Below are 13473 nucleotides of genomic sequence, written 5' to 3'. Positions count from 1 at the left end.
CAGCATAGTATTCCATTGTGTGAATATACCAGAGCTTCTCTATCCATTCGTTTGTTGATGGGCACTTAGGTTGTTTCCAGCTCCTTGCTATTGTGAACAAAGCCATGATAAACATGGGTGTGCATATATCTGCTTGGTTGTCAGTGTGTTACATTTTAGCTATTGTCTATCTTTGAATTAAAAATTAAAGAAAGCCTGCAAGTGATTTTACATGGTCCTTTATTAACCTAAATTGTAGAAAGATTTTACAAATTCAGACATCTTCATTCACTTACTGCCTTTGAGTGAGAAACAATTCATAGCTGACCCTCCAGCAGATTTTCTGAGGCTGTAAATTGCATGGGAGGAGATTCCCCATATTTTTTTGAAGGAGCCACTGGTGAATTTAAATCTCCAGTGCACTTTTCTAAGCACTGAGCCACCAGAGTTACGATTAAAGTTGATCATAGAATGTGATGTAGAACTTTCGAGTCTGCTAATACTTTCTGCAATTATCTCTTGGTAAAGTAGGGTTTCTCTGGATGGTGCAGAACCTAGCAAGCATATCCGGTCATCAGTTTGTCCTTGCAGAATGCAATGTTTCATTAGAACACCATATCATCCACTTCTGCAAAACCCCTCAAACACACATATTCGGAAATTTTGTTCAGAATTGAATCCTGGGAGATAGATACAAGGAGGCATGAAGACCGTAGTTTAATTCCAATCAGGATAGATTTACCGGATGCCTCGTTCTTTTCCGTGTTTTTTAAGGAAATATTATGATCATTCCATTCATGTGGATGTCCAGCATTTCCTAATTAATCAGATTTCATAGTTATTTCAAGATGATGAAATAATTTTTTTAAAGTTGTGATTTTTTAACGAAGGTTTACAGAAATCAGGATGATGCTATTTTTGTAAGAAGAGTCTTACAAGCTGAAACTAGGTTTATATTTGAGGCCTCCTGCATTAAACGCATTGCAGCAGGGAGCAGCCTTGGCGCACACAGCAGGGGTGTGTCCTTGCAGCCCAGCTCTGCGTGTACATCTGACTTCATCTGCAGGACTCCAAATTCACATTAGTGTTGTCTGCTTGCCAGGTGATAGACAACGCTCTTTTTTTACAAAGTCTTTTACAAAGCCATCTGGCTTTCATTGTTCCTTTATCATGTTAATCACTTCTAAAAAAGGAATGTTCATCAGCTATATTTTTTTTCACAAAGGTCACTTAAATAAAAATTTCAAAAAAAATTAGCAGCAAAATTTTTAAAAATTTTATTTTTCTGTATGAAAGTTACTTTCGTGCTGTGGAAATATTGACCTGTTTATACAGTGAATATAGGTACTTGTGGAGTACTACAGTCATGCAAGTCCTCTCTGGGGAAGAGGTTTTTCTCCCGCTGTTTTTCTAGTGAAATGGAGAAAACTGGTTTTCCCAGCCTTGCTCGTATACCGGTATGGCCATGTGACTAAATACTGATTATAAGCGTATAAGCAGAAGTAGGTTTACGCAGCTTCTAGGAAAGTCGTGAAAGGGAAAGAGAGGGTATCATACTTTCCTTCTACCTTCTGGCGGTAATGAGGATATGCTCGCTGGCCCATGCATAGCCATCTTGCACGATACAATGAAAACCATGAGCTAAGGATAATAAAACAGCAAGATTGGAGTCTGGTTTTCTGGCATCATCGAATGACTTACTAGTCTTCTAGAGACAGCTTCCAGAGTTTTTGTATCAAAAGGAAAATAGTTGACTATTTTATTAATCTACAGTAGTTCTGCATTTTCTGTTACTTGTCTGTAAACCTAATTTAAACCGATAAACTAAAATATGGAGAGAATTTCCCTTTAAAAGTATACCATATTAATTTGTAAACCTACTCAAATTAAAAAAAATTACACTTGTTTTTGAAAGTGCACCATGTTATAGTCGAGTTTTTTTAGGTTTGGATATTCTAATTTGTGTTCTCTCCTTTTAATGAAGTAATTCAATCAAAGTAAAATAATAATAATAATAGTAATAATAAAGCTCCTTCCACTTTCTCTCTCTGAGCACATCACTAGCTTCTACATGGCATTCACTTCCTTTGAGGGAAATCTTGTTGCTGTTATGTGCTGTCAAGTCACCTGTGACCCATAATGACCCTATGTACAGCAGCTCTGAACCCTGCCCTGTCCTGAGCCAATCTCATTAATTCGGACACACCAACCCCCATCACCCCGGTTACTGTATCAGTTCATCTCATCAAGTGGAAATTGGTTATCTAAAACTCAAGAAAGGAAGACCCTTGATGAGATGAATTCAGTTACTAGGGTAATGGGGGTAGGTATGTCAAGAGAGAACAAGGTTGGCCCTGGATAGAGTGGGGTTCAGAGCTGTGTAGGTAGCGTTGCTATAAGTTGCAAGCGACTAGATGGCACATAACAACAACAAAGCAAGTAACTTGGTCATTCAGATTTATCTTTAAAACATTCCAATGTTTATAGCAGCATTATTCACCATTGCAAGAACATGGAAACAGCCCAGATGTCCAACCACAAACAAATGGATTGATAAATTATGGTACATTCACACAATGGAATACTACACAGCACGCAGGAGCAATGATTTTGTAAATCACTACCTAACTTGGGAGGGACTGGAGAGCATTATGCTGAGTGAACTGACTCAGTCCCACAAGAACAAGTACAGTATAAAACCATTATTGTAGAATGAGTATAAGGATCCAAGGGAAATGGGGAAGGGTGGAAGCAGACAGTTGAAGATGTGCAGGGGGAGGGGAAGTTAATCATGGAGTTTACAATTTGATGGGGAGGTGAGGGAAATTGGAAGAATATGTTCTCAAAAACAATGTATTTTAATTTTGTAAATAAACTAGTATTAAAAAAATCACTATTTTCATTTTCTGGGCCTAATGCCATTGTGGAACAAGAGAACCCCAAAACCCTAGTATCATGGATAATTTGTGTAGAATTAACAAGAAAATTTTACAGTGGAATTATTTCTGGAGTGCTAGTAATGTTTTCTTTCTTGGCCTAGGTCTTGGTTGCAAATACACAGTAAAATCTGCAAAATCTAGACACTGTTTAAGGTGCAAAACTGACAGAGAATGAAAAAGAAATATTTTCTACTAATCAAGAGTAATAGAAAATGGGTGCGATTATACCTACCAAAGGCTGACAACTTCACACTCAGAAAATCAAGACAATCCCTTCAAGTTCCAGCTTGTACAGATGTCACTGTATTTTCTTCATATTTATTCATTTGATTGTACATGTGTTTATGAAGTTCTTTGTATATTTCCCCACAACAACAAAGAATTAATGATGTGAGTTTGTGGTTTCTCCCCACCCCTTTTATTGATTGATTTTGTTGTGATTTGCTTTTTTATTTGAGCATTCATAGGTATTTTTACATTTATTACAATTGATTGATGTAATTAATGACAATGTATAATAAATCCCTTCTTGCATATTGCCCTACCCTTCAACCACCTTACCTATTTATTAATTTTCACTCCCACCTCCTCACTTCTCATTCCTAGTAACCCTCAAAGATTGATTCTATACCTACATAAACATTTCTTTAATAGAAAAAAATAATGTACCATAAAGCTTTTTATAATAGTAACCGGATACCATAATTATCTTTTTGTGATGGACTTATGTCATTCAGGATAATTTGTTCTAGATTCATCCATGTTGCTCAGAATTTCACAAATTTTTGATCATTTTTAGTGATGCATAACATTCCATTGTTTGAACGCACTAGAGTTTTATTAGCTATTCGTCTGTTGTAAATAATGGTTTAATAAACGTGTTTATATATTAATTTGTATCTCAGCTCTTATTTCTTTGGGGTTCTAGTAGTGGGATTGCTAGATTGAATGATAATTCTATTCTAAATTTTCTAATGAAGCTCCAAACTACTTTCCATAATGGTTGCACCATTTTGTGTTCTCATTCTTAGCTTTTTTTATTTTATTTTATTATTTTTGTGTGCATGTACCGTCAAATCAAATCTGACTGGTACAGGAGGAGATTGCCCCTCCTTCCCCGGCAGAGCTATTCTTAGCTTTTTATAATGATTTTTATGTCATAATTGTCCTTTTGTGATTGACTTTTGTGTCACGCAGCATAATTCCTCTGTGGTTTCTTTTAAAAATGGACTTTTCACTTGTTTGGAAAAAATATTTTTTAATTGATAAAAATAAATATAAAATGCATAATATTATTTTTAAGGAGCTCTGGTGGCCCAGTGGTAAGAAGCTGCACTGCCAACCCAAAGCCATGCAGTTCAAATCTACTACCTGCCCTGCAGGAGAAAGTTGGGCAGTCTCCTATCATGTCATTTACTGCCTCTGAAAACCTGCTGGAAGATCAGCTCTGAGTCATTCTGACATGATGGTACACAACAATAGCATATTATTTTTCATAAGTGTCCAAGTAAAAAATATAGTACTTTGGTTAACAAATTTTTGTGGTCAACTCTATGTGGTCGTTTAACTCAAACAATTCAATCAATAACTCTAACTAAAGTTAATTTCAGAAAGTTACCAGACTCTTTATAAGACAGTATCTATTTTAACAGAATCCTTACAGTCCCTGGGCGGTGGACACAGGTAATGTGCTTGGCCCTAACCACAATGTTGGAGATTTGAATCTACCTGGAGATGCTTTCTCCTGGAGGAGAAAGAAGGCCTGGTGAGCTAATAAAAAGTCAGCCATTGATCATCTTAGGTCTCTGAATTGCACATGTGGAAACTGTTGTTTTAATACCTGTTTTATTGTACACATTCTTAACAACACAAAATAAATTCTATAAACACATGAACAACCCTAGAGAGTACAGTTTCACTCTGACACATGTGAGGGCACTGTGAGACACTGTGAGAGTTGACTCAACAGCACCTAATGCTGGTGATTGAAATATGTCCTTAGGTGCCATCAAGTCCATTCTGATGGATGGTGATCCTACAGGACATAGTAGAACATAGGGTTCCTAAACTGTAATCTTTATAGGAACAGATCTGCAGAGCACATGGTGAGTCCAAACCACAGATCTTTCAATTAGCAGCCAAATGTCTAACCGTTGTGCCACCAGATCTCCTTGGTTGAAATATAACCTCTTCAGATCTTCTGTAGAATAAGGCTACAGTAGATAAATACATGGATGAATCAGATTAAAAGTTGCAGTAATGTTTTAAGACAGCTTTCCATAGGAAATGCAGTGTTATATGGAAAACTCTGCCCTCCAGCAGTGTGCATGGACAGGCCACTCCCACCTTTAAAAAAAGTACACTTCCTTTCATCTATAAAAATGGTACAATAAGTCCTACTTCTTATCTCACAAAGTTGTAAAAAAAAAATAGAGTGCTATAGAAAATGTCTTTGTAAAGTACCTTATAAAACTGTTACCATTTTTTTGTTTTATTAATAACATCTATCTCTCTTTTTTGTATATTGTGTTTTATACGATCATTCATATACATTGTGTTGTACATAATGAATTACTGCAATCAATGCCCCTGTTTTCATTCATGTAAATTGTGTTTTATACAGTCATTTACATAAAGTGTGCTTTTTAGAATCACTCTTTTTCTCATAAACCTGTTATTATTAATGCAAGGCTTTTCTAACATCCAATTAAGATATCTTTCTGATGAATCAAAGTTATTTGAAGCTGTATATCAGTCAGAAAACCAAACCCATTGCTGTTGAGGTGATTGTAGCTAAGTAAGTGGCTAAACCCCCCAGATGCTAAACAAAAGTTCAGTTTGAGCCCACCAGCTGCTCTGAGGGAGAAAGGGGTGACAATCTGCATCCACGCAATGTTAGCTACCTTTGAAAGGAAATCTGGTGGCAAAGTAGGTTAAGTATTGGACTGCCCACCTTCAGGTGATCAGTCTGAACTTGCCAAACTACTCTTTGGGAGAAAGATGACATGGTCTCCCTTTAAAATTCACAGCTTTGGAAACTCAATGAAAGGCTGGCCTCAGTCCAACGAGCTGGTAGTGGATTTTGTGTAGTTTAGCTGCCTTAGCAGACAAGCCTGACTTCTCAATGATTGAAGACACAGGTTTAACCACATGACATCAGAATCCAAAGTGAGTCAGGTGGGTCTCCTTGGTGATTCTTCTCTCATGGTGAGACCTGAGTTCTTTCCATCTTACAATCATGCATCGTGTGTGTGTGTGTGTGTGTGTAATGTTATGAGAATATATTTTACTTTAATAAACTTTTTATTTTTTCAAATGAAATTTTGGTTTTATTTGTTTTCACACCAGCTCTTTCCCATTTCCATTACCCACTTTTCCCTCTACTCATCAAATTGTGCAACCCTATGACTATATCCCTGTGCATTCTTACCCCTCTACTCCTACCCTCCCCCCTTGGATCCTCATACATGTTTTACTAGTTATCTATTTCTATGATAATGGTCTTATGAAGTATTTGTCCTTATGAGATTGAGTTAGTTCACTTAGCATAATGCTCTCTAGTCCCTTTCAAGTTAGGTAGTGATTTTAAAAAACATTACTCCTGAGTGCTGTGTATGTAGAATTCTATCATACGAATGTACCATAATTTCTCAGTGCTTTGTTTCCTTCCTTCCAGGTGGGCAAGTGAACACACCTGCCCTTTACCATCTTGGACTGGAGGTATTAGATGTGCTTCCTTTCACAGGCCTCTGATTAGAATTATCTCTATGGTCACATTCCAGCTACAGTAGAACATGTTGGTATTTGTGAACACTATCTTCTACTTGGGAACTTACAGGAAACTATGTGATTTAAAGCTAATATTTGTCATAAAAGTCTAAGAAATAGCTTCAGAGGAACTGGAAATCTCATACTGAAAAATGGATACAAAATTTTGTATTTGTGTTGTGATTTTTCTTTTTCTAGATAAAGTATCTATGGCTTTTTTGGGGGGTAGGAAGCCTCAAAGGAGTGCTTAACAAAACCAAAATGAAAGTAATAAGAGCCACAGATGATTAGAAGGAAAAGGTGGAACAAAACTCAAAGTCATAAATAAGACTTGGCTTGCTGGTCTAATAGAGAGTAGTGGAACCCTTAAGAGTATGACACCTAATTGGTTGTAAACTTAAAATCTAAATTATCCCATGACTCAGCTTCCAGTCAAACAATTGACAAGTCTATGAGGTGATTAGAGCTCTCTGGTGGCCTAGTGGCAAGAAGCTGTGTTACAATGCTGAAGGTATGTAGTTCGAGGCCTCCAGCTGCTCCTCAGGAAAAGGGTCTGCTGTTTGATTAACTGCCTCTGAAAACCCACTGGAAGGTCAGCTAGGGGTCAGTTCTGACACCATGATACTCAACAACAAGAACAACAACATGAGGGGATTAATAACACCAGGAAGCAACTCACTCCTTAGAACAATCAATCATACAAAATCATAAGAATGACATTTGCTCAGGGCTGGAGCTCAGCAGGCAGGAATGTTTAGGAAAGACGGAGGAAGAGAGATGGCAAACAGGGCAGAAGAGAGAAGAATGAGGTCACAATATGGAGACTGCAATTGTTATAAAACCAAGTGCATGAATTTTTTTTAAATTTTTTTATTATTAATTTCAATGAAAATTTACAGAGATTTTGGATTTCCATTCATTCATTTATTGTTGCACTTTTCTCCTCTCCCGATTCTCCCCCCTGCCCCATACACTTCTTGGAAAAGTAAAAGAAAAATTCTCTCATTGTTTTACAATCCCTCCCCCAGGTCCACTCCACTATGCAGCCTTCGCTCTGGACTCCTGTCATGACAAAAATACCTAATCATGTATCCCTTTTAAACAGTTTTCTCCCTCCTCTGTTTCAATGCAGTATACATTATTTAACCCATCTTTCTCAGTCTCCCCCCAGCCCCGAAGTCAGTCCTGTTTTACAACAGTGGCACAATGCAGTATTTGTCCTTTTGTGACTGAGATACTTCATTCAGCATAATGTCCTCCAGGGTCAACCATTTTGAAAAATATTGCATGAGTTCTTTGTTTTTCAATGCAGCACAGTATTCCATTGTGTGACTGTATCACAGCTTCTCTATCCATTTGTTTGTTGATGGGCACTTAGGTTGTTTTCAACTCCTTGCTATTGTGAACAAAGCCGCGATAAACATGGATGTGCATATATCTGCTTGGGTGGCAGTTATGGCCTCTTTGGGGTATATTCCCAGTAGTGGAATTGCTGGGTCAAATGACATCTCTATTTGCAACTTTTTGAGAGTGTGTCATATCACCTTCCACAGTAGTTGCACTGTGCATGAATTTTTTTATTTTTCATGCCCAAATTTTTTAATGGCAAACTAATTTGCTCTTGTCCTTGGGGTTGGGGAGAGACTGAGTAAGATGGGTTCAATAATGTATACTGCACTGAAACAGAGGAGGGAGAAAACTGTTTAAAAGAGATATATGACTAGGTACTTCTGTCATCACAGGAGTCTAGAGAGAGGGCTACATGGTGGAGGGGACCTGGGGGAGGGTTTGTAAAACAATGAAAGAATCTTTTCTTTTACTTTTCCATCATTTTTGACTCATGTACTTATAACTTGTTAGTCAAATCTGTGTCTTCTAGGTTGCAACACCCCCATGATACATCTTCAAGGATATGAACATGTACGGCCAAGCACAATCAATAAGAGTGCATCTAAATTCCAAAATCAATCTCCATAATAGTCTATGTGTTTCCTACTGCCAAAGGGGCCCTTTAGAGTAGTGAGAGAAGATCTTCACCCTGAAACCCACAGCGTCCCTTTTCAGCAGGAAGTAGCTAAGAGAATACGCCATCCCCTTTTCCTTATGACTCAGGGTGAAGTCTCTCTCAGGGAGGAGTGATAGGGACTGGCAAAGGACACACCGACAAAGGAGATTAATCAGAACTGACTTTGACAAGCACTGTGGCAATTGGACAATTAAAACAGACATTCGGATGGCGGGGAAGAAGAACAAACTCGGGAGGAGGGTGGAGAGAATGGTGTGGCAATGAAGGAGTAAAAGCCCAGAATCCCTGTGAATGTTCATTGAAACTAATAAAATTTAATAATAATAATAAAAAAAAATTTTAAAAAAAATTTGCTCTTAACCTTTCACTGAGAACACAGTAAAAATGGGGGAAAGAATCACAAAACTCTGATTTAGGGAGGAAGCTTGTAGGATTGACTGCTGCCCTTCTTTTTATGTCTAATGTTGCTACTGCTATTTAATGTAGAGGAAGTATGGATACAAGAGATTCCACATACAGTAGATTCCTTAGTCATTCTCTGGAGCGTTTTCCTTGTTTTCACTCTTCACACTGACCTCAAGGCAAAAACTGTGCAAAAAAGAGAACTAAGGAGCATAAAATTCTATATGCTTCAGATAACCCAGAGAGTAAAAGCAGGACTGGATTTTCAATGCAAGGAAGTTTAGTTGCAATATTTCCATAATACATTGGGCAAATTTGGGTGTTTGACATTCACTGTGACATAAAAGACATCATGATCTCAATATATTCCTAATTCCCACCTCTCCCACACCCACTTTGAAAATGGAACAAAATGTCAGGCTTTAGTATTGAATAATAGAAATCTCTATGATTGAATTGACAGATTACAACACTGGCAAAGATCTATTACAGATGGAATTGACTACAAACAGAAAAAGACCAAGCCCTGAAAAAAGAAAAGTAAAAAAAATATATAAAAAATTCTACCAAATTCCCTTCTAGATAGACAAATAGAAAGAAATATTTGCCTAATTCTTTTTTTTTTCTCTTTTGTGATAGCTTTGTAAATAATTATCCTAGTACCTGTAGATTAAAACAAGCTTGGAAAGAGGAGTGGCATCCACTTCTGAAATAGCTTGCCTCCAGACACTCTATGAACTTGGAGAAACAATGAAAGTTATACAAGTGTTCAGGTCTTTTGATCATAGGGTCATCATAAGTCATCTATAGCTTGACAGCACTTAACAACAACAACAGCTACATTTAGCTAGTGAGACAATGGTTGACTTTTGGTCTTGTTATTTTTACATTTTTATTTGCAATATAAAAAGCTGAAGAAACATATTAGATATTTCCCTAAAGTATCAATACCAATTAGAAATCTACTGACCCACTATAGAGAACATTATGAACTTGGCATCTGAAGGCATCTTTGACAACATGACCTGGATACTATTTTTCTTTTCATTCTAAGGGTATTTCAGCTAGGATTTCATAATTGTTGCAATTAACAAAAACCGACTGTGGGCATATTAAGCAAAATAGAACTTATTGGAAAACTTAGTGAATTCCTGGTAAGATGAAGAAGTAATTTTTCACAGAGAATAGAAGCCAAATTGCCCTCAAGGGTGAGGGAACAGTTTCTTAGCAAAACTTTTAGAGCAATAACATGAATTTTGTTGACTTGTAACTATTTTTAGAATAGTGCTTCGTTCATTTAAGATGCAAAGTCCCAGAGATGGTGTCTGATTATCCAAATCTATGCTATTTGCAAGAACACAAGTACTCTACCTTCTCCTGACCTTCATACTCTTTAGTTCTCATAAGAGAAGACAGCTATTTCCTCCCCAAATTACACCAATAGTAGGTTATCCAAAGGAGAGAATAGATTGCCAACAGTACAGCCAAATGACAATGTTGTTGTTGTTGCCATGTGTCATGGAATCACCAGTGACTCATGGTAACCCTTCACACAATAGCTCTGAACTTCAGCCCCATCCTGAGCCACTGTCACTGTCTCCAACACCCCTAATCCCATTATCCCAGTCACTGAATCAATCCATCTCATCCAGGGTCTTAATCTCCCCACTCCTCCAAGCATGATGTCCTTCTCCAAGAACAGCTCCCTCCTGGCCACATACCCAAAGAATGTGAGATGGAGCTTCAAAATCTTAGCTTCCAACAAGAAACTTGGCTTCACCCTTTTCAAGACAGACATGTTTGTTCGCTTGGCAGTTCATGATACGTTCAATACGCTTCTCCAGTACCACAACTCAAAGGCATCGATTCTTCTTCTGTCATTGTTCTTCTGTCTGTCTTCTCAGTCATTGTGCAACTCTGATACATAGCAAGTAGTTGTGAAAATCATGACCTGAATTGGGCACATCTTAGTCTCTAGACTGACAGCATTGCTCTTTAGCACTTTGAAGAGGTCTCTTACAGTAGATTTCCCTAATGCAATTTGTCTCTTGATCTCCTGATTATTGGTGCCATGAATATTGAATGTGGAACCAAGCAAGTTGACATTGTTAACAACGTCAATCTCTTTTCCACCTATTATGGTGTCTTTGAAGAGAATCTTTGTCTTCTTGATGTTGAGCTTCAATCCATATTGAAGACTACAGTCCTTGACATTCTGCAGCAAATGCTTCAGGTCCTCTTCAGGTTTGGCAAGCAAGGCCATATCATCTGCATAACACAGGTTATTGGTGAGTCTTCCTCCAATCCTGATGCCACATTCCTCCTCATAAAGACCAGCCTCCAGAGTGATCTGTTTCACATATAGATTGACAACATATGGAGATAGGATGCATCCTTTTGTTTTCTTGCTCTGTTCTGAGAACTGTTTCCTGATTCAAGTATAGGTTTCTCATGAGCATAATTAAGTGTTCTGGGATTCCAATTTGTCTTAATGTTAGCCACAATTTTTTGTGACCCACATAATCAGTGCCTTTATATTGTCAATGAAACACAGATAGACATTACTCTGATGCTCTATTACTTTCAGCCAAGATCCATCAGCCTCTCCACACCTTACTGACCTTCAATATTGTTCTTTTGAATGTAAACATTTAAGAAAAATTTAAAAGTCAAATGTCTTAGTTTAGTTACATACACAAAACTGTAAAACTTACATAAAACAACAATTTTAAAATGTTGCTTCTCTCCTAATTCCTAGGGAACTCTGGTAGCCTAATAGGTAAGGAGTTGTTCTGCTAATCCACATACAGGCAGTTTGAATCCACCAGCACTCCATAGAAGAGAGATAGACAATCTCCTCCCTTGCAAATTATAGTCTCTGAAAATCCCCATGAAGACCTCTGTGAGTCAATTCCAACTCAAAGAAATGAATTAGCTGAGTTCTAACTCAATATTAATTATTCAGACTATTCTCAATCTTTATACAACTACTGGCAGAGGCAGACTAATATAGTTGATTACGATTGTTGTGTAGCTTTCCTTAGATGTGAATAGAAACAAAAAGTTTCAGAAGAAAAAGTGGCAGCTCAAAAAGTGAGTCATACTATACTGCTTCTTAGAGCAGTGCTTGACAAAAGAATCTCTTGGGGCCAGCTCAATTGCATCACCACAGAACTAAGACTCCTCATGATGGTGGTGTTTGTGCGGACCAGTAGCAAAAACTGAGTAGACATAGGTCTTTAAGAACACTAGATATTAAATAATTTTATATTGTCGTTGTTATGTGCTGTTGAGTCGCTTGTGACTCACAGCAACCTTAGGTACAACAGCTCTGAACCCTGCTCTAATCCTGACACCACATTCCTCCTCTTAATCTATTCTGTATATAGATTACATGAAATATATTGTTATTGTCATGTACTGTAGAGTGAGAACCGACCCATAGTTGACCCTCCAGTGGGTTTTCAGAGGCAGTTAATTGCAGGTGAAAAGATTGCCCATTCTTCTCCTGCACAACAGCCGGTGGCCTTGAACTGCATGCCTTTGGGATTACAGCACAGCTTCTTGCCACTAGGCCAACAGAGCGCCCTTAAAAAAATGTGTGTGTGTATATATATATAAAGAATATTAGAGGAGATATAAAAGAGGAGACAAGAAATGATGAATAATTGGTTAATAACATAAATTGATGAGGGAAAAAGAAATAAAGTACTAACAGAATGAGAGTTTAGAGGAAAATAGAGGGATCATGTAATAAGAAATGTGAGTGCAAATGTTCAGCAAACTTTCCTACTGCACCCTTGCTCAATCTTGTGAATACATATCCCTCCTCAACTTCTTATTGTTTCTAGCACCATTCACAATAAATTCTCTGTACTCAGAAACAAACAGTACCTCAAGACCTTTGTGGAGATGTAGAACTCACTTAGACCCCAGAAACCCATTCCTATCAAGTACCACTTCCCTGCACAATGGTATCATGTGCTCCAGGAAGCTTGGTATTGACAGTAGCAGCAACAATAGAGAGCTTAAGAAGAAACTTGATGGACAGAGATGGTTCCAGTTATATGTATCCTGTTGTTGTTGTTGTTGTTATGTGCCGTTGAGTTGCTTGCGACTCATAGCAACCCTGTGTACAACAGGCCTAAACTCTGCTCTGTCCTGTGCCAATCACACTGTCTCTGACACTCCCATCCCGATTATCCCAGTCACTGAATCAATCCATCTCATAGCGGGCCTTCCATCCTGCCAAGCATGATGTCTCTCTCCAAGGACCAGACCCTCCTTATATGTCCAGAGTATGTTAGACAAAGCCTCAGAATCCTTGCCTCCAAGGAGCCGCCCCGTTTAACCCTTTCC

This window comes from Elephantulus edwardii, unplaced genomic scaffold, assembly GCF_000299155.1.
Source record: "Elephantulus edwardii isolate Elephantulus edwardi_28Jun2011 unplaced genomic scaffold, EleEdw1.0 scaffold00054, whole genome shotgun sequence".
In the NCBI taxonomy this organism is placed as follows: Eukaryota; Metazoa; Chordata; class Mammalia; order Macroscelidea; family Macroscelididae; genus Elephantulus; species Elephantulus edwardii.
This window is presented reverse-complemented; position numbering follows the sequence as displayed.